Consider the following 19,222-nt stretch of genomic DNA (forward strand, 5'->3'; position numbering starts at 1 on the left):
AAACGTTTACAAGTGTTTTCGATATAGATGTACATAAGAATACTCTGATAAGTATGTTTTAACTTAAATAGGGATGGTATAATAAAATTGTGGGGTCTGCGTTCGCACCTGGCCTCCATAGAATGGAAATAGACACAAACTTTAATAAAGATTTTTCATATCTATCTGCGTAAGTATACTTTGATAATTATGTTTCAGTTTGAAGAAATAGGGTATAATAAAATTATGGGGTGTTCGTTCGCGTCTAACCTCCATAGAATGTAAATATGTCACAAAGTTTAACAAGGTTTTTTAATATAGATCCACATAATATTGTGATAAGTGTTTCAGTGTGAACAGGTATGGTATAATAAATTATGGGGCTTATCTATTTTATTTTTACTTTCATCATATTTTGCTTTGGTTTTGATACCTCCAAATTCGAAGCTATCTCTTTATAAGCCTTTCTTTTCATAACCTATCATACTTTCATAAATAAGAGTCCATTTTCTATAGGCTGTTTTTGAACCACGTCAAATACGGGTACTTTTGCTAGTATATATATATATATATATATATATATATATATATATATATGTCTGTGTGTGCGCGTGTGTGTGTGTGTGTGTGTGTGTGTGTGTGTGTGTGTGTGTGTGTGTGTGTGTGTGTGTGTGTGTATTAAAAAGTTTGCTCATGTCCAGCTAACCTACATCTAAAATTTCAAGTGTTTGGATCCAAAATTGGCGGATGAGTTTGGTAGAGTCTGCAAAGGTCAACTCTTTCAACTTTGACCTCTTGGCAGCCAAATTTTCGCCCAAAAACTGATTAAACGGCCTGCTGCATGTCTGAATACCCTTGATGTAAAATTTCATATGTTCAGACCATAAATTGGTTGACTAGTTTGCTAAAGACCATAATGGTCAAATCTTTTCAACTTTGACCCCTTAGTAGTGAAATTTTCGGCCAAAAAACGATTAAAAAGCTTGACCTGAGTGAATACACTTTTTGTAAAATTTCAAATGTTTATACCAAAAATTAGCTGAGTAATTTGGTAGAGACCGCAGAAGTCAATTTTTTTTTAATTTTGACCCCAATTTTGATCCCTTAATATTTGTTTTGGGCTCAAATCAAATTAAAAAGTTTAATCCGTTCAAGTAACATACATCCAAAATTTCAAGTGTCAAATCTTGAGTCTGTAGACTGAAAATTGACAGAGTAGTTTGGTAGGGAAATGTACACACACAATTTCACTTTTATATATATATATTGGACCCAATATATGGAAATGGTTAAAAAGTTTAAAAAATAAAAAAAATAACTCATGCCCCGCCATTGAAAATCAAAACTAAAACGTTTAGCTTACGATTTATTTTTGCTTCTGTAGTTAATGACTGAGCTGTGAAGACATGTTTGCTGCAAGGCTAAAAATTAAAACATGAACCAATAGCTAATACGTTATGCCGGCGTTCGCCTTCACCTGACAAATTTCATTTTTTTTTTTTTTTTTTTTTTTCACACTTTTGTACCGATTTTCCCGGGCTAATTCAATATATGAAGTTTCATGTTTGTAGACCAAAAACCCTAGGAGTTTGGTTGGCAAAATTTTTAAACAAAAATATATACATATATTATTTTTTAATTGGAATTCATTATTGAGATGAGTATTATTTATATTAATTTTTATTTATTGCGGACTATTATTTTCATCTTTATTAGTTGTTTCACAACGTTTCGGCCAACAATAATACTCATCTCAATAATGAATTCCAATTAAAAAATAATATATAGATATCATTCGGTATGGACCCGACCATGGAAGATCAGATAATAAATAAACGTGAATTTATAAGATCAAAAAACAAAATCCAACCTTGATCGCCCTTCGGGGCCCGTGGCGCAGTTGACAGAGACGTTGAATCTCTACAGTTCCAGATGAGCATTGTCTTAAGATAGCGGTTTCAATCCTACCCAAAGCCGGCTTGCTTGACCAAAACGTGGTGAGACAACAACTATGGATGGCAGTGATTGCTGAGAATGCAGTTAGGTGATTCGAAGTTCCTATCCGTCACAGTTACCACCTGACGAAGGCCAGAGGAATAGTTGGCCGAAACGTTGTGAAACAACAACTAATAAAGATGAGAATAATAGTCCGCAATAAATAAAAATGAATATAAATAATACTCATCTCAATAATGAATTCCAATTAAAAAATAATATATATACCATTCGGTACAGACCCGACCATGGAAGATCAGATAATAAATAAATGTGGATTTATAAGATCAAAAAAATCCAACCTTGATCGCCCTTCGAGGCCTGTGGTGCAGTTGATAGAGACGTTGAATCTCTACGGTTCCAAATGAGCATTGTCTGAAGATAGCGGTTTCAATCCTACCCAAAGCTGGCCAGAGTCTTACTTGACCAAAAGTAGGTGAGACGTTAACAACTACAGATGGCAGTGATTGCTGAGAATGCAGTTAGGAGATTTGAAGTTCCTATCCGTCGGCCAGAGGAATAGTTGTCCGAAACGTCGTGAAACAACAATTAATAAAAATGAGAATAATAGTCCGCAATAAATAAAAATTAAAAATAATCCCATAAGAAAACCGAAAAAACTAATAGGGAATTAATTAAAATGAATGTTTTAAAGAATATACAAACTAGCTAGATCTTTTACTAGTGAATGCAATTCCACGTATACCCATATATAAGAAAGTTGTATTTTCTTTTTAAATGAATAGAAAAAAGGGTTTTTAATATGAAAATCAATACACAAAAAAATAAAATAACAATAAAAAAATTTATAGGAGTATAGATATATAAAAGCGTTGGGTACTTGTAAATGAATGGGTATCCAGAGAGTTTCAATGGAAATGGTCAAAGCAATTTACGATTTGAAAAACTCAAAAGGAAATGTAAAAAGGCAGACAGCATTTATCATGCGAAGAGTTAGGTTATGGCTTAAAAATATATAACTTTATACCATAAAAAGGAAAAGAAATATCGCCTTGAAATTGTAAACTGCTTTGACCATTTCTGGGACGGCCCGAGATTCTCTGTTAAATCACTGAAACCATCTGGATACCCATTAATGACAAGTCGCAAAAGTTACATAAAAACAATTTTATCATTCAAAGTTAAATAAAAGATAATTTATGGCTATTATAAGAAACAAAAAAAAAAAAATTATTAAAAAAAAATCTTTTTTGTTAGTTTGTTTAATCCATTATTAGCGACGTAATAATAATACCAATTATGGCTGCGACCAGGTGACAGCGTACTAAAGGTATGACCAATAATAGTAGATTTAATGGCAAGATTGTCAATGATAGGCAGATGGTTACTAATTAAAACCATTCAAATAAGCCAACAATCTGGACAATGCACAATTTCAAGCTCTGAAGCAATAAAGCTTAGAAATTATTTTGTGAAAACTCATACAAGAAACAAGTATAACAATTTCAGTAAATAAATTTAAAAAATAAAGCTTTAAAACAGGTTACAACATCTGGCATTGTTTTTAAATGTATATAACTTATACACTTAAGTCAAGACATTATTTTTGTATATACATTATGAGTGTTTATTTAATATCAAAGAATACACGTTTGCATATTGTACTTATCTTTAGAAAGTTTAAATATATCAACTTTCTCTGTATAATTAGTGTTGGAATGGAATATTAAATTTCACTTTCTTCTCTCTCATATATATATATATATATATATATATATATATAATTTTTTAAATTTTTTATTGAGCCCTTGAAAAGAAATATATATATATATATATATATATATATATATATATATATATATATAGTCTTGTCAGATTTTCAAAGTTAAATCCAAATGGAATTTAAGTTGACGAATCAAAATTTGTTTCTAACAAGCCAATTCTTGTTTATTATTGCTTTGCCATGTTGTTAGCAATATAATAAAGTACATGGCCACGCTTTACTTAGTCCAATGCACACGACTTCTGGTATGAAATATTTTTTAAGTAATCACCTAAAAATAAAAAATCAACAATAATTCATTTTAAATTTAAAAATATAATGGGAGTTGTCTACCTTATCTGCAAACAAATAAAAATTTAAAAATTGTGTATGTACAGCAAATATATCATTTAATTAAATATATCCCACATTACTACTCCTTATGCTTAGCAACTGTGTTCCAAAATTTATAACGATCGGTTAACTCATTTAATAATGAACCATGTTCATACAAATATATAAACACACACATACCTAATGTTATACAGAAAGATATTCAGAAATACTGCTTAGGTGTCCCTTCGATGTAAATACCCCCAACCAGCCTAATAATCAGCAAAATCACACCCCTTCACTGTAGAGATCCCCAAATGCTGGAAAGCTTTCTACTCCAATAGTTTCCTTCCTCAAACTCCTGGCTTATGGAATTCCCTCACAGCTCAGTTTTCCTGACTATCAACATGGAGAAATTTAAATGTAATGTGAACAAATATCTCACGTCATAACTTCCCACGTTAAGATGTCACTTAACGAAAGAAAAAAAGAAAAGGGGAAGGAAAGAACAGGACAGTAAAGAAACGCAAAAAAAAAAAAAAAAAAAAAAAAAACTAAAAGAAGAAAGAAGTTTAAAAAATCAGAAATAGAAAGAAGGGGAAGAAAAAAGCAATCATAAAAAAGGACAGGAAAAGCATTCCAGAGAAACATGCAAGAAAAAAAAACAAAAAAAAAAAGAATGAAAGTGTGAAAATAAATGGTTATTTAACCCAACCATGTAACAATGTGTGCGTGTGCGCACAAACATACGCGTGCGTGTGTTGGTTAGCCGCCAGCAAAACCAGCAAAGGTGGTTTCAGTAAACATCTGTGACAGCCACACTATTGCAACAGATCAATAGCATGTTAGATGGCCAATGCAGTAACATTAATATACTTTATTACGCTGTTGAATGGGAAGGGGAGCACTGGGAGATATTGTGGGTCCCGATCTTTGGCATTTCTGGTCAATCAATACTCATTCCTTTAATGGACATTGTCCTATTCTACTGATAACAGCAAGAGATCAACTAAGAACGAAAACTAATAATGAGGTCCGGATTACTATCTACATATCTAGACATACGCTCTTTAATCCTTTCTCTTACCATACAGCCCCCCCCCGCACTCTGCTAAATGTATATAAAATCAGTTAAGTCTAATTTTCTAAAGAAATTATCCCCTCTTCCTGAAAAGAAAATTCAATTCTCACACGTGAGAAAGTAGTGTTAAGAATATCGTACAACAATAATAAATGGAAATCGGCTAGTCAGAGTCAAAGTTTGATATGTCAACTTTAATGCTATTTTGGTCTAACTTTTTTAAATCCCATAAGATAAATTAGTGTTTGTAAAGTATAATGAAATTTCAAAAAATGTATTTTAAGTAAAAACATTATTACGAATTTACGTTGAAATTAGTAAAAAAAATTTAAAATTACGAAAAAAGATTGAGCAGATCTGTTACCCTTTTTTTTTTTATTGAAGAGCCAATATTAAATAAGGTAACACGGTTATATGTGTCTGAATTTTTTAGATGAGAATTGATTATCCATATTATTTGGATTCTTCAAACTACTGTTTTCGTCTTGAGTGTTATTTTCAATGTTTCAGTCAATGTAATCTCGGAGCTTCTTTAGGTGTATCACGTCAAACTTGGGAACCTGCACAGAATTTTGAATGGAAGCCTTTAGTTAATCCATGGAGGTAGCATGCTTTCATTCCGTCAGCTATAACTGGGTAGAAGTTCTAAGTAATTTGCAATTGTAAGGACCTGTGGTGTAGTGAATAAAGTACTTGGTAAAATTCAGTTGTAAATTTACACTCTTCTGGAGATTGAAGGTTCAATCCTCAGTGTGGCCAACACTCAAAAATGCAATTGTGAATTATTACTCGATCATGGCTGATGAAACAAGAGCATGCTATCCTCATGAATTAAATAAAGAGTTCTGTTCGAAATTTTGTGCAGATTCCGAAATTTGACAGAAAGATTCCCAAGTTTCATAAGATACACTTGATTAAAATGAAAAAGAAAGAAAAGAGACTTGTGGATGGTGATTCAAAGTTCGGAAAAAAAATTACATGTCGCATTGCTTGAATCTAAGTTATCATATTATAGTTGTTAGAGTTATTAAAACATAGCGCCCCCCCCCCCCTTTTAAGGCAGAGGAAACTTACAATTGTGTATGTCGGTGGGGATGAGAGGGATGCTCAATCTATTGAGAATATTGATCTTTCCGGGTGTCAGGCTATTCACATATGAAATAAAAATGATATACTAATATGAGAGATAAGCATTTGTGTGTTCACTAACCACTTGTAGCTCTAGTATGTACAGCCCACTTGAAAGCAATGGCTCTCTCCTTGATTATGCCCCTTGTTTTAATAAGCTCCTGTGACTTTCACTCCAGCTCTAAAATGCAAGATCTACATCCAATCTGTTGTTAAAGTTGCTGGGAAAATGGTTGGACCGTTTTACCATGATCTAGAAAATATCCGACTCCTGATGTGATCCTCTACCTATATTAGTCAGAAACATACTAAGATAGAGTACTGCTGCCACATCATGGGTGATGCCGCTCAAACTGAACTTGCTTGCTTTAACAGGGTTTAAAATGGACTTTTTTGCACCTCTGTCGTCTCCCCTTGCACGATTTTCTGTTAACTCCCCATTATTGTGTACTAGCCAGAATGCCCGGCATTGTCCAGGTGGTTGGAGGTGTGCATTGAGCAAAAAAAAAAAAAAAAAGTGGTAGTAGGCAGGCAGGCAGGCTCAAACCCGTACCGTGAAGGAGGAAAAGAATGTGAAAAAAAAAAAAAAAGAAAACGTGACGTCTTTGCTGTTGCACTCATCGCCAAACCGGAAGTGGCAAAGGTTTAAATTAAGGCTACTCAATTGAAAAGAGGAAGATGACTTTCGAAAATATTGGTGAAAAAAGCAACCCCCTCCTTGTAGAAAAGTGGCCAGTTGAGGGTGAAGGAATTAATGTTTTCAGCCAATTTTTCAATATTTGTTGTCCGAAGGGTTGAGATTCAAAACGATACTGATCTCATGAAAATCTGTCGCCCGTGTTGAAAATTTTAAGCAGACATACAAACATACATACATTTAAACAGACGGGTGAGATTTATATCATAGACTAGCAGGGCTACCCGGCGTTGCTCGGGACCGTATAAACAATGAAAAAACAAGAGCAGATATTGAACATAGGTTTTATTCTTAGGGGAGAGGAATCTTTCATCTCAAGTTTTAGCGTTACAAACAAACATTTGTCTTTTATATAGATAATGACAGGTTTTTTGGGGGCCCTCCTCGAAGATAACTGATCAGTTGACCAACTTCTAGTGGTCCGTTTGACGTGAAATTTCGATATTTGTCATCCGGGTGATGGGGCTTCGATATGATACCAAATTTGTCAAGTTTGGTTCCGTCTTTCAAAAGTTTTAGCATTACAAACAAACATACATACATACACACAGACGTTTGGCTTTTATATATATAGACTAGCAGGGCTACCCGGCGTTGCTCGGGACCGTATTAACAATGAAAAAACAAAAGCAGATATTGAATATATGTTTTATTCTTAGGGGAGAGGAATCTTTCATCTCTATGTATTATTTGTTTTATCTACCCTAGGACTGATATTGTTCATGTTTTATCCCTAGCATAGGTAATTTACAGCATGTATATGAAATTGTTTTACCTTAGGGAGAAGAGAACAGGTAATATACAACATAATGTGTCTATATTACATCCCTGGCAACGCCTAGAAACCAGCTAGAACATGTATTTCAGTCAATCTTTATTATATCCTGGGCTATGCCGGGAAACCAGCTAATCTCTTTTTAGTGACTTGACCACCAAAATACCTCCCTAAGTGTGTCCTTTCTTTTGAACTTATTAGATATAGGTATCTAGAAATGTGTGTGAAATTTTGTTGAATGCATTGTTCACTATGATTTTCTTATTGTTCTACACAATATCAACTGTAGCGAAATAACACAGTAAATTTAGTGTAGTGTTAGAATAAAGAGCAAAGGAAAAAATTAGAATCATATTTTGTAATTGCAAATCTAAATTTGCTAGCATGTACCAGTATTTGCCAGGTTGTGGAAATTTGGAACTTATAACATATGTAGTGGCCTTTTCCTAGATACCTATTGCTAAAAATTATACTTTCATTTTGTTAGAAAAATCTCTCTTCAGATGCCCTGCATCATTCAAAATAAAAACAAATATTTTTATAATTGTTTCAGTATATTGCTACACAATGTGAAAGTTTTTAACGTTTGTAAAAAAAATCATGAATGTGCTTATATTGCAAAAAAGAAAATATCAGTGCACAGTATTGAAAGTGTTTGAGATTCAAAAGTCTGTAACATTTCTACTAACTTCATAAGATGTCATGTGAGAAACTGAATTGAATATCAAGACATTATCTGAAGCGTTTTTATTTTGGTGTAACATATGTGTTTACAGTGAACCTTAACTTTTAATAAACAGATTGGTATGCAATGACATAGGCTAAGAATCTTTAAAATATATATAAATTGGAAAAATGTGTGAACAAATGAAAAAAAAATGATCCGCTCCACTTGATGACATCAAGCACAGTAATATTTTAGTGAAGAAAATATGAAATTGATGTTCAGTGATTAGTTTGGATGAATGAGAAAATGTAATTGTTTGATGCATAAAAATAACTCAGTTGCTGTATTTGATATTAAGCAGCAAAATATAGTGATTTGAATATTTGGGAAAACATCAAACCAGATTATGTAAAAAGAAAAAAAAAAGATGAAATTAGAAAATATATATTTTATGTTTATGAGTTCTGCCAATCAAAATTTTGTGGCAGAAATTGGGTGATTACCATGCAATTTTATTTTGGTAAAATTCTTAAATTATTAGAATGTTTATTATAATTTCTAATTAGTGACTTGTTATAATCAAAATCCGCCCTAAAGAGTGTCCTTTCTTTTATTAGGTATCAGAGTAGGTATCAAGATTTCTACTTCTATACAAATGTGATATTTCAGATCTGTACATAAAAAATTTGTTGAATATATAGGTAGAGAATTGTTCTGTGTCGCTCTCTCTCTCACACACACACGCATTCTCACTTTTATAGATATAATAGATAGATTACTCTAGATATATTTCCATATGTCTGAATACCCTATATACAAATTTTCAAATCTGTAGATAAAAAAAATTGTTGAGTATATAGGTTGAAAATTGTTCTCTCTCTCTCTCTCACACACACATTCTCAATTTTAGAGATATAATAGATAGATTATGCTAGATATATTTCCATATGTCTGAATACCCTATATACAAATTTTCTAATTTGTAGATAAAAAATTTGTAGAGTGCATAGGTTGAGAATTGTTCTCTCTATCTCTCACACACACACATTCTAACTTTTAAAGATATAATAGATTATGCTAGATATATTTCGATATTTCTGAATACCCTATATATAAAAATTTGTTGAATGTATAGGTTGAGAACTGTTCTCTCTCTCTCTCTCTCTCTCTCTCTCGCTCACACACACACACATTCTCACTTTTATAGATATAATAGAAAGATTATCCTAGATATATTTCTATTTGTATGAATACTCTATATACAAATTTTAAAATCTGTAGATAAAGAATTTGTTGAGTATATGGGTTGAGAATTGTTCTCTCTCTCTCTCTCTCACACACACACACACACATTCTCACTTTTATAGATATAATAGATTATGCTAGATATATTTCCATATGTCTGAATACCCTATATACAAATTTTCAAATCTGTAGATAAAAAATTTGTTGAGTATATAGGTTGAGAATTGTTCTCTCTCTCTCTATCACACACATTCTCACTTTTATAGATATAATAGACAGATTATGCCAGATATATTGAAATATGTCTGAATGCCCAATATACAAATTTTGAAATCTGTAGATAAAAAATTTTTTGTATACATAGGTTGACAATTGTCCTCTCTCTCACACACACACACATTCTCACTTTTATACATATAATAGATAGATTATGCTAGATATATTTCTATATGTCTGAACACCCTATATACAAATGTTCAAATCTGTGGATAAAAAATTTGTTGAATGTATAGGTTGAGAATTTTTATCTCTCTCTTTTTCTCTCTCTCTCTCTCGCTAGCTCACACACACGCATTCTCACTTTTATAGATAAAATAGATAGATTATGCTAGATATATTTCCATATGTCTGAATACCCTATATACAAAGTTTCAAATCTGTAGATAAAAAATTTGTTGAATATATAGGTTTAGAATTGTTCTCTCTCTCTCTCTCACACACACATTCTAACTTTTGTAGTTATAATAGATAGATTATGCTAGATACATTTCCATATGTCTGAATACCCTATATACAAATTTTCTAAACTGTAGGTAAAAAATTTGTTGAGTATGTAGGTTAAGAATTGTTCTCTCTCTCTCTCACACACACACACACACACACACACACAAGTTCTAACTTTTATAGATATAATAGATAGATTATGCTAGATATATTTCTATATGTCTGCCTACCCTATATACAAATTTCCAAATCTGTGCCCAAAAATGTGTGGAATATATAGGTTGAGAATTGTTCTCTCTCTCTCTCTCTCTCTCACACATATTCTCACTTTTATAGGTTATATAGGTTGAGAATTTTTTGCTCTTTCCATCACTCACATTCACACTTTTATAGATATAATACATAGATTATGCCAGATATATTTACATATGTCTGAATACCCAATATACACATTTTCAAATCTGTAGATAAAAAATTAGTTGAATATATAGGTTGAGAATTGTTCTCTCTCTCTCTCTTTCTCTCTCTCTCACACACACATTCTCACTTTTATAGATATAATAGATAGATTATGCTAGATATATTTCCATACGTCTGAATACCCTATATCCAAATTTTCTAATATGTAGATAAAAAATTTGTTGAATATATAAGGTGAGAATTTTCCTTCCTCTCTTTCTCTCTCTCTCTTTCTCACACACACACAAGCTGAAAATTGTTCTCTCTCTCTCTGACTCTCTCTCTCTCTCTCACACACACACACATGGTCATTTTATAGATATAATAGATAGGTTATGCTAGATATATTTCTATATGTCTGAATACCCTATATACAAATTTTTAAATCTGTAGATAAAAAATTTGTTGAGTATATAGGTTGAGAATTGTTCTTTCTCTCTCTCTCACACACACATTCTCACTTTTATAGATATAATAGATTATGCTAGATATATTTCCATATGTCTGAATACCCTATATACAAATTTTCAAATCTGTAAAGATAGAATTTGTTGAATATATAGGTTGAGAATTGTTCTCTCTCTCTCTCTCTTTCACACACATTCTCACTTTTATAGATATAATAGATAGATTATGCTAGATATATTTCCTTATGTCTGAATACCATATATACAAATTATCAAATCTGTAGATACAAAATTTGTTGAGTATATAGGTTGAGAATTGTTCTCTCTCTCTCTCTCTCTCTCACTCACTCACTCACTCACTCACTCACACACACACACACACATTCTACCTTTTATAGATATAATAGATTATGCTAGATATATTTCCATATGTCTGAATACCCTGTATACAAATTTTCAGATCTGTACATAAAAATTAGTTGAATATATAGGTTGAGAATTGTTCTCTCTCTCTCTCTCTTCTCTCTCTCTCTTTCACACACATTCTCACTTTTCTAGATATAATAGATAGATTATGCTAGATATATTTCCATATGTCTGAATACCCTATATACAAATTTTCTAATCGGTAGATAAAAAATTTGTTGAATATATAGGGTGAGAATTGTACTTACTCTCTCTCTCTCTCTCTCTCTCTCTCTCACGCACACATTCTCACTTTTATGGATATAATAGATAGATTATGCTGGATATATTTCCATATGTCTGAATACCCTATATACAAATGGTCAAATCTGTAGATAACAAATTTATTGAATAGATAGGTTGAGAATTGTTCTCTCTCTCTCTCTCTCGCAACCTTACACACACAACCACACGCAAACATTCTGACTTTTATAGATATAATAGATCGATTATGCTAGATATATTTCCATATGTCTGAATACCCAATATACAAATTTTCAAATCTGTAGGTAAAAAATTTGTTGAATATATAGGTTGAGAATTGTTCTCTCTCTCTCACACACTCACATTCTCACTTTTATAGATATAATGTATAGATTATGCTAGATATATTTCTATATGTCTGAATACCCTATATACAAAGTTTAAAATCCGTAGATAAAAATACGTTGAGTATATAGGTTGAGAATTGTTCTCTCTCTCTCTTACGCACACACACACACACACACACACACATTTTCACTTTTATAGATATAATAGATAGATTATGCTAGATATATTTCCATATGTCTGAATACCCTATATACAAATTTTCAAATCTGTAGATAAAAAATGTATTGAATATATAGGTTGAGAATTGTTGTCTCTCTCTCTCTCTCTCTCTCTCTCTCTCTCTCTCTCTCTCTCTCTCTCTCTCTCTCTCTCTCTGGCTACCTCACACACACACACATTTTCACTTTTATAGATATAATAGATAGATTATGCTAGATATATTTCCATATGTCTGAATACCCTATATACAAACTTTCAAATCTGTAGATAAAAAATTTGTTGAGTATATAGGTTGAGAATTGTTCTCTCTCTCTCACACGAAACTGTGCGCTCGGCTTCTTCCCCCCCCCTTCCCACCCCAAATGCTTGGGAAACTGTGCACTGTTTTTGTTGGTTTTCAAGCTGCCTCTTCCCCCCCCACACACACACAGTTTAACAGTAGTAGGAGGTCAAGAGAAAGAGGGTGAGAGAGAGAGAAGAGTAAGTTGGTGAGAGAGAGAGAAAAGAGAAAGAGGGTGTTGGTTTTATATTTTTATTATCGTCTAATATTTTGAAAGCTGAATTTCTAATAAAATGTGCATCTATAGGAGATAATGCCTGGGAATGTGTTCCCCCCCCCCCCACAGTTTAACAGTGGTGTGACGTCAAGAGAAAGAGGGTGAGAGAGAGGGAAGAGTAAGTGGGTGAGAGAGAGAAAGAGAGAGAAAAAAAAGAAAGACGGTGTTGGTTTTGTGAAAAAAGTTGTTATTTACAATTGTTCGCATTCTTGGCCTTTTGGTCAAGATCAAAGTGTAGTATCTGTTCTTCAGATGCTGCACTTCTATTTCTTGTTCTCTTTCGGTGGAGGAGAAATCCTCCACGACTGAGACAATTTTTATTTTTGTACCTTTTCTCCACGTTAAAAAACGACCCTGGTGTCTAACTCTGTCCCGTGGGGAGGCATAGTAAATAGGTACAATTGTTCGCCATTAGTGGATGTTGACGTCACGTCACGTGACATGACTAAGCGTTTTTTTTTTTTAGTATGAATAACATTTTTTGTTTTAATTATAAAGTCTACACTTAATTTTATAGAAAATGATGTATATATAATAGAAAAAAAAAATTACTGGTTTTGTTGGATTCAAGTGGATCCCCCCCCCTCCAGTTTAAGAGATAGCAGGTCACGTGGTAATATACAAAATGGCTAGCGTAAATATAAAGATCGGTTTTTTTATCGACGAATATTTTGAAAGCTGAATTTTTTTTTATTCCTGTACATTTTTTCCTGATATTTTTCGTTAAAACTCTTGTATAAATACTATTTTTAACCAGTTAAATACGTTGGAGACATTGTCATGGAGTTTAATAATCTCTAGAACAAAGCAGAAGAGAAATTACAAAAGTATCGGTAAAACAAAGTGTTTGTTTACATTTGTTCGCCATTACTGGATGTTGACGTCACGTCACGTGACATGACTAAGCGTTTTTGGATTATGTAATATTAACATTAAAATGACAGGTTTTTTTTGGGGGCCCCCCCTAGGAGAGAAATGATCAGTTCACCCCCTTTTAATGGTCCGTTTGGTGTGGAATTTCGATATTTGTCATGCGGGTGATCAAGGTTCAATATGATACATAATTTGTCAACTTTGGTTGTGTCTGTCAAAAGTTTGAGCTGACGTCACGTCACGTGACACGTATTGAATAACGTTAAAATGACAGGTTTTTTTGGGGGCCCCCCTAGGAGAAAAACGATCAGTTGACCCCTTTCTACTGGTCCGTTTGACGTGAAATTTCGATATTTGTCATCCGGGTGATCAAGGTGCAATATGATACCAAATTTGTCAACTCTGGTTCCGTCTTTCAAAAGTTTTAGCGTTACAAACAAACATACATACATACATACATACATACATACACACCGATTTTTGCCTTTTATATATATAGATGTTATCCCTCTCACTCTCTCTCTCTCATTCTTTTTCTTGCTTCTGTTTTTTTCTTTTTTTTTTTCTTTTTCAAAGTTTTAGCCATTTAAAAATCGCTAAATTTTCTTTATAATAATGCGTCAGGTTTTCTCATTTGCATTACAATTACTTTATTCTTCTATTCAGTTGTGAAACAGCTGTTAATCTGGTGTGGAGTAATTATTGAATTTTGCTTGACATATGGATAATTAAATATTTTTCCTGTATTAATATCTGCATATGCTTTCATCATATTTTTGGATTTTAATAAAATGTTAATTAAAAAACAAAAAGCCAGACAATTCCCATATAAAATCGTAATAAGATTTATAAAGAAAACTAAATAGTCTTTTATGCTCATCATTTAATTTCATGACTAAAATGTGTAGTTTTGGTTGATGGTGGCCAACATGGAAACACTTTCATCAAAACCTACACTTGACCTTGTGTCTAATCTCCTGAAAAAGAGGGAAATGGAATAATGCTTTTGATTATGGAATTGCTGATGTCTAATCCTCTTGAATCTGTTGTATTCAATTACACACTGCTATCATTGGGAAAAGTATGAACCCAGCATTTTCTTATAGATATGGATAAAACAATGACTTGGATTCAGTTAATCATATATAATTCTTATTCATGATGATGATCATCACCATTGGTCAACCCATTTTTTTTTTAACATGCTTATATGCATGGGACGATTTTTAGAATGACTTCTAATCCAACCTATCCCTTTATTTATCCCTCTTATTTCAAAGCAGATACTACACTTTGCTCCTAGCCAAAAGGCCAATGTAATATTAGGGAAGATTAAGTATCTATATTATATTTCTCTTAGTCTGTCTGTCTGCCCATTCCACTTTCTCTCTGAAACCACTGGGCTGATCTGGCTGAAATATTTTATGGATCTTTATTATAATTAAGTGCAGCAAACTAAGTATTATGTTATCTATTTTATGCATAGTTAGGGATTAGTCACCACACTACCGCATTTACTTAAGCTTGGCATAAAGCACTCATTCCAAGTCAACAAGTTATAACTTAAAAACCGGCAAAAGATCTTAATGTATATACTTGATTTATATGCGAACACCAGAGAGCTTCGCCACATGCTTGTGAACAAAACTGCCACTTATCACAGTCTTGACCCAGTCTTTCACCTGCAAGGAATGGCACACCCAGTACTAACCCTTATCTTTCTTGAATGAAATCTTTGTGATTTCTATATTGAAGAAAACATATATGATAAGATTTTTGTAAGATAAATTTAAATCTGATCAATAAATTATTAATTTAATTAAATTGCCATAAAACTATACCTAATTGTTAAGTTAATGTTGTTTTAATCTATCTATCTATATATATATATATATATATATATATATATATATATATATATATATATATATATATATATATATATATATATATATAACATTTTGGGTGTAAATAGCTTCCAAGACTTTCAACCATGAGGATTTGCTAAGAATTTTTAAGTAAAAAATGATTTCCTATTTGGCGATTTAAATGTGTTAAAATTTCAAAGGATCACAAAGCGATTAATTTCCCCCCAACTACAAATCGAAGATTAAAATGGTTGATTTGTTTACAAATAAACCGAAATGGATGATATTATTTTATCAAGTAGGATTTTTCAAATATAATCGATTTGGTGTAATTGCATTTTTGATTTCAATAAAGAGTTAATCTACTATATAGATGTCAATATGTATGCATGTCCAGCTTAAATTTAAAAACGACAAAACAAATACCCACAAAGTTGGTACAGTCTTAATTGGCATTGTATGCCTAAAGAGAAGAATGAGTTGGGCAAAGGAGAGGGAGTGGAGAGAGGCAGGAAGAAAATGGGGGTGGGAGATAGAAGTTTGAATAAGAATATGTAACACTTTTGCCCTAGGCAACAACGGGTAGCCCTGCTAGTAGTAAATAAGAATAATTAAATCACGAGAAACACAGGCGCGTGCGAAGTGATCACAGAATTTTACTAAAATGTATTTTTAAAAATTTTATGTAAACTAATGTTCAAACATAGCATGACAACTAGTTTGAATCAGAAGAGCAAGACAAACAGTTCGGCTTTGACTGCAACAGCTTGTTGGGTAGTGATGGTGGTTATGTGATTGGTTGATATTGTTTTTCCCCACAAGGAGATCCTTTATATTGACAAAAAAAAAAAAAGGGCAGAGAATGAAAGACGGACACACATACACAAAATACTAAAGAAAAAAAAATGTAAAAAATTTAAAAACAGCTCAATGGGCAGGTGCAATACAGACAAAGGGCCAACTAAGGGGTCGCCCATCCCTGTTCCCCATAGCAATTACATTACTTTTTCAATAGAAGAGAAAAAAAAATACAATCCTCTGCCAACCACACACCCCTTAAGCTAACTCGCATAAATCAGTTGCGCTTTTTGTAAATTAATTATACAAAGAAAATTAGCGCCCCCCCCCCATCCAAATTTCAAACCAAAAAGAAAATATGTAGTTGTACACAATTGCGAATCCAGTGTCCGTTAAATACTAATGTTAATAATAGAGGTTATAATAGATTTTAGCTGTGCTCATAAGTGGTTAAAAGCCATAAATTGCTTTGTTGTTTTTGTTTTTCTTAATCTGCAATAAATCTAATCCCCCTTGCTTTAAATACGAATCAAATCTTTTTTTTTTCCTTTGTTTAAAAAAATAAAATAAAAATAACATCTGCTTACATTTCAATTCAATAGCAATTACAGAATTAAGTTTTTTTTATACAATTTCATTAGATTAGATTTTTAGAGGTATTTTGTAGTCTGCTACTTCATTTGAATGTTGTCATTCAATATGGAATGATCAAGAACATCAAACACCAATCCAATATTTAAATAAAACGAAACTTTTTTTTTCTTTTCATTGGTAGAAACCATTAGAAAAAGAATGGTATACTAGCAATTTAGTATGTATTTCTTTATCTTAATTCTCAACATAAAAGTTATTTGTTCAGTCTCAAGAGACAATGGACAACCTTGTAAAGGTAGTTGCACGTGTAATTGTGAGGCAAGGGTTGCGCAATCCAAACCACATCTCTCCTGAATCGGTACTGCTTGGGTCTAGTGGCAAGCAGAGGCCCAAAACTGATTGGAAACAATGCCGAGGTAAGCAAAGAGTATATACAACACCTGGAATTCCCAAATGGTTACCCATTTTAGTATTGACCAGGCTCAATGTTGCTTAACTTCGGTGATCTGATGGAAACCAGTGTGTCAATGTACACACACACACGTTAATGGACACTATGCATAATGTTCCGTGTTTTTTTTTTTTTTAATTTTTTAATTATAATATAGGTGAATGCCTATTTTCCCTTACTGTCATACATTTTTTGCTATGATGATGGAAAATATAGTTCACATATTTCTTCAAAGATGAACAGTGATAATTTAATGAAGTTCTTATGTAACTTTATGCTTTATCTTAACTTGCTCTTATATATATATATATATATATATATATATATATATATATATATATATATATATGACAAAATGTTCCACATTCCAAGATGTTCTTCATCTTATCGTTTATTTCTTTCAGCATGTTAAAATGTTTAATTGACAGCATATGTTCCGTAGCACAGAAACAATAATATAACTTATGTCAAAACACAAAACAGGTGCTGCACTTGTTTGGTCTTTCTAAACCATTAAATTTTGAATTTGTAATCCAACATCAACAATGCTTATTAATTAACAGTACATCTTGTATTATTTACTTTCAATATGGGAATCTTGGCATTTGGGCTAAAGAGAAAAATGTAGCATCTGTTCATTCTACTTTTCGTACCTTCCAACTTTGGGAAATTTGGATCACACACACACACACACTCTCCCCCACGTCAGATCAACTTCATGTCTAACCTTGCTGTAGTGTGAAGCAGCTAAATTATCAGCATAAATCACCTGTTTTCATTCCTAAGGAGGAGGTAATACCTAGGAGTATTATCTCATGAGACAGCACAGATTCTACCCTAGCTCAAAGACTGTTTTTATCTTGATAAAAATGAGTAGACTTTAGAGAAAGTTAATTGTAATCAATAGATGTTATGGCAGGGGGGTCTTGCTTTTTGGCTAAGATTAGATAAATGTAGTATCTGTTCTGATGCCACACTTCATTTCTGTCTTCAGTCAATGAAGTCGAAATACTTCTAGACTGAGACAATTTTAATTTTTGTCTCCATTTAAAATGCCCATTTAGAGAGAGCTGAATTTACCCCACATTCAAAAATCAACTTTCTGCCTAACTCTGCCCTTGTGCGGAGGCAAATAAATAGAGGCTTTACTATTTATTAAACAAAGAGTCATCTTGTATTATTCAGTTAACAACTCAATACAAAAAGAACATAAACCAGATTGATTTGTTATCTGTGATTCCTCTGCTAACAAAATGGATAACATTTTGTACTCAATTTTATTTTGGAAATTTTAGGTTCAATTCAATGGTGAAAGACAAATAAGAAAGGAATAACGAAAGTCATACCCCCCCCCCCCAATTTGATCAACATGAAATTTGTATCTTGTTTTAGTCGTGGATTTTAATGGGAGCAAAGTGTAGTATTTGTTCTGGTAGCTGGGTTATCCCCACATTTCAAAACCGACCCTGTATCTAACTCTACACTCATAGGGAAGCAAGTAAATAGATACATATACCCTAATATTTTTTTTGTTTGTTTCTTTCTTAAAAATATTCCAAATAAAATAAATATGCAGATATAAAAGCAAAGATTTCCTAAATATTGAAATTAAGATTTCAGATTTTGAAATAAA

General features: G+C 32.3%; 1 protein-coding gene and 1 pseudogene across 2 annotated transcripts in view; one reads left to right on the plus strand and one right to left on the minus strand.

Moving 5' to 3' along the window:
- LOC145277735 (uncharacterized) overlaps window positions 1–19,222 on the minus strand; it is a 404,820-nt gene that overhangs the window by 212,544 nt on the left and 173,054 nt on the right. The gene's annotated exons all lie outside the window — the stretch shown is intronic.
- On the plus strand, window positions 13,206–13,339 carry LOC145278523 (U2 spliceosomal RNA; annotated as a pseudogene).

This window comes from Euprymna scolopes, chromosome 6 (genome assembly GCF_053919585.1).
Source record: "Euprymna scolopes isolate OS-2025 chromosome 6, ASM5391958v1, whole genome shotgun sequence".
NCBI lineage: Eukaryota > Metazoa > Mollusca > Cephalopoda > Sepiida > Sepiolidae > Euprymna > Euprymna scolopes.